This window comes from Halyomorpha halys, unplaced genomic scaffold (assembly GCF_000696795.3).
Source record: "Halyomorpha halys isolate HHAL.00 unplaced genomic scaffold, Hhal_1.1 Scaffold134.1, whole genome shotgun sequence".
NCBI lineage: Eukaryota > Metazoa > Arthropoda > Insecta > Hemiptera > Pentatomidae > Halyomorpha > Halyomorpha halys.
This window is the reverse complement of record NW_027107159.1, coordinates 2,135,675-2,139,794: the sequence shown is the minus strand read 5'-3', so window position 1 is coordinate 2,139,794 and position 4,120 is coordinate 2,135,675. Positions and strand designations below refer to the sequence as shown.

The 4,120-nt window shown below is 28.0% G+C and overlaps 1 long non-coding RNA gene across 1 annotated transcript in view; it reads left to right on the top strand.

The window, feature by feature from the left end:
* The first annotated feature begins 1,271 nt into the window (after positions 1-1,271).
* The window catches only part of LOC136795312 (uncharacterized), a 22,410-nt gene continuing 19,561 nt past the window's right edge, over positions 1,272-4,120 (top strand). Inside the window, exon 1 of the long non-coding RNA XR_010842894.1 lies at positions 1,272-1,346. This is a non-coding gene — a long non-coding RNA (uncharacterized lncRNA). The remainder of the gene's footprint in view (positions 1,347-4,120) is intronic.

The following is a 4,120-nucleotide window of genomic DNA, read 5'->3' as shown; positions in this document are numbered from 1 at the left end:
AAACGAAACTTGTGTTTCTATATTGTCATTTTTTTTCAAAAATAGTTTTATACACCAATTAATTCAGTGTCATGTATTCATCAATGTAACTATTCATGGGGGAAAACCCTTAAAATTGTATTAATATTTTAAATTCTAGGTATTGTAAAATTTTAGGTGTTTTATTTATGTCCAAAAAAAAGAGGAAAATCACATTGGGTTGAGAGAGAAAATATGGGGGGAAAAAGGATAGAAAAGGAAGAAAGACAAAAAAAGGATAGAAAAGGAAGAAAGAGAAAAAAAGGTATTAACAAAAAAATACTATTATTATATATTGTTTACATGTTATGCCTCTATGTTATAAGGTTAAACAAAAAAGTCTGATTAGATTTGAATAAGTATACTGTGTAGCTTGCGCCCCAATGAACTTGAGCAGCACAGCTTTGTTATTATTGAATACAATTTTTCATTTTCTCTTGTTTTAATATTTTTTTTTAGTTTAATTTAAAACATTTTTTTTGTTCCAAGAAAAATACATTCCTAGTTTATATAGGACTTCCCATCAATACCGACGCTAAGCTATCTCATATTTTTCCACGGGTTAACTTGTTGACGTTTTATACATCACAAACTAACTAATTACCTCATTGAGTTACACAATTTGTGTAACATTAACTATTGTTCTAATAATAATATATTTTAGATTCCACAGACTAATGTTAACTATGGCATCCAAAGTTAATTTTATGTTCACCACATCTTATTATTGTCATATTTACTAATTACTCATTTTGGTTTGTATAAGTTTATTAAATTCAGCACTAGTGCAGGATGCAGCTAAAAACTTTGACTTTGATACAATAACTTTACATAAAGAAAACAATATCTTCAAAAGAAAAATACTTGAGTCTATTTATATATCAGAGAACATCAATTATATCGTAAATTTTAAATCAGATATAAGAAATTTAAACCAACACTATGCAGAGGTTTTAATTAAAATCCATGAAAACATGGGTAAATTTTATGTTTCTATTTACAATTAATTTTAATAATAAAAGAAATCAAAATTTAGGCCAAAATGAAATTTGAAATAAATTAATTATAAGACTGACCTGAGTGTATGGAAGGTTACAAATAGTTTTTGATGCGATAGTAGATAGTGTAAGTTGATCTAAAATGAAAACTTTTATAAATTAATGAAATTGTGACACATTAGTTAACTAGACATAAGTTTATTAACAATTAATATGATTCCCTATTAATTTATTGTTTCATAGGATGATTTGACTTCTTAATGACCTGGGCAGAATAGCCTGCAAAACGTTTTTAAATAATTGGATGTGAGGTGTAAATTTATATTTAAGGTATGTTAAACTATTTATAATAATTTTGTTTAAAGTTACAAATGAATGTATAATAAAAGCTGTTGTTGAATTGTTGATTATCCTTGAGGATGGCTGAATTGGCCGAAACGTTGACTGTTGATGATATAATAAAGAGTGTTGAGACTTAACGTAGATACCAATTGATTTAACAATTAATACAAGTCTCAAGAGAGAGAGAAATACTTTATTTATCTATGCTCCCCAAATACATCAGGTTGTTATCTCACACAGCATACTTATCAATCCGTAATCGGACATATATAAATTACACATACATGGTATAATCAGAAAAAAAGAGATACAATAATAAGATATAATAAACTTTTTTTTTCCCCCTAAAGTTTCCTTTTACAATCAATTTCGGTCTGTACAACAAATACAAATGTTTCGATTCATTCCTATTTTTCTTTCTCATTTCTACTCCTCCAATTTCACCATTTCACAATTTTTTAATTCGCCCGATCAACAAATTCGCTCTCCGGAATTCACCCTCCTAGATCCTCTTCAGTGACCCGCTAAACAAATTCAGTATTAGACGGCAATGTGAGATCAGACCATCATTCATAGTCACAGCAGTAGATCAGTTTACCAAAAACAAACAAATAGATACATTTTACGAGAATAAGACTAACACATAGATTAAAAGGAAAATATAATAAAAAAAACAGGAAACACTTGAATGGATAAATAAGTTCTAAAAAAACAAAACAAAAAAAAAACAATAGTACTAATAAAATCATATATTTTTAAATATATTTACTTACTAAATTTTTATAAGAATTTTATTTTTTCCTTTCTTAATTTTTTTTTTTTAAATAACTTTTTCTTATAGAATATTTATCTTCTAATAACATTTAGACTATACATTGTCTTTCAACACTATTCTGGCCTGTAAATTCTTTCATATTTGTATTCTTCACAGACTGCTACCTCAATCATCTTTTCCTCGTTTATCTATAACAACGGGCAACTATTAAATCATTATTAAAGAAAATTATCCAATTCTGAGCTCAGCTCTTCTCTTATCACACTCTCTTTGCTTTTTTTCTTGAGTTCTAGATAAGCTGGGTTTGGATAGCTGCCTTGTCTATAGATGGCTGCAGCTTCTTATTCTTAATGCATTGAATAATAATTTTTAGTTTCTTTCCTAAACAAATAGGTTGAGAAGTACGGTCATAAAGGCAAAATGGTGAAAGGTTAACCAATGCAGTTTCATTGCTACAAGAAATAGGTAACGGAAAAGATCTGGAAGGAGACCACGACCACTTTTAGGTTTCCTTTAATGTTTAGTTATTATTATCTACACGTTATTATTGAGGTAGTGAGTTATCTATATATTTATCTCATGTCTTTCATGTAATTTTGGGAATGATCTTTTTTTTTTTTTATTTACATTTAAATGCATATTTTATTATTACATGTGGTCGAGTACCGGTAAAATAACTATTTCATTTTACAAAAATCTCCTGATTTAGTCCGTAGGTTAGCATTTGACAGAGTGCTTATTTATTAATGAATTCTACGTTAATAATAATTGAAGATAGTAATCAGAGTTTTAGACGCATAATAATTTTCTATTCTGTCCAGTTCGTGACCAAGTAGCTGCCCTGAGTTTCGATCCTGGGTCTTTACCCCCATCCGGAGACTTATGATATACGAGGGAGAGGATTACTAAATTACACTCGGCAAGGAATCCTTAGAACTAACTAATACGACCAGTAGAAATAAAATAGTAGACTATGGCAGGACCTTATGGCCCGAGCTCCTTAGGAACTCCGGTAATTTATTCTGGGAGAATATTTAATTCCAGCAGTGAGTGCTAACACGATTTTTTAAAGTCAGTTATTAATTGGTTTTAATATGATTTATCGTCTCATTTATTTTATTAATAAGCCTCAGTATGTAATAAATTAATGGTGTAATTCTTCCTATCGATTGCAGAGCCCATTTCTGGCCACTTTCTGTAAATTACATTCTAAGTTTTAATTGCTTCAGAACTTTCTGTCGATTTATGTTGTAAAATATTTTCAAAGGCATCAGGCAGTATTTCTGAATCTTTTTTAGTTAGAGGGGCAGTGTAACAAATTTAAGGTACAAGTAATAAAATTTGTCAACTAATAATTATCTCAAAGAAACACTTTTATTAATTGATTTCAACTCAGAGCGAGGCAGTAATAGTGCAATCAATAAATATATATATATGTAATATATTAATAATGATAATATAATATTGTAATTAAATCATATTGCAGTAAAGCTGCAATAGTAATAATGATAATATTAATTTTTTTAAACTACAAAACATACCAGGCCTAACTGATGAAAAAATCGTTAATACAATACGAGCAGACACATATTAAAACTGGCTTATACAATAACAATATGGTATCAGTACAAAACTATATGGAACCATGTATTTTTATCATATTCTGTATCATCTTGTCTTATTCTCATTATTATAATAATTCACTAATTGTAAATTTGCAGCTTTATTATTCACTTCAAAATCCTTTCAATTATTTTTATTATTTAATTTTTTTAATAATTATTTTATTTTTAGTTTTTACTTTATTTTCATTTTAGTTGTTAATTATATTATATGTTGTATCACTTGAGATTAATTCATATTGTACTTATCTTGCTTAGCAATTGTATAGCCTCCACAACGCCCTAATTGCCAAAATTGTAATAATTACACTTCTATCATTTTTTAAGTGTTATTTTGGCACCAACCGGCAGATATTTCTCATATA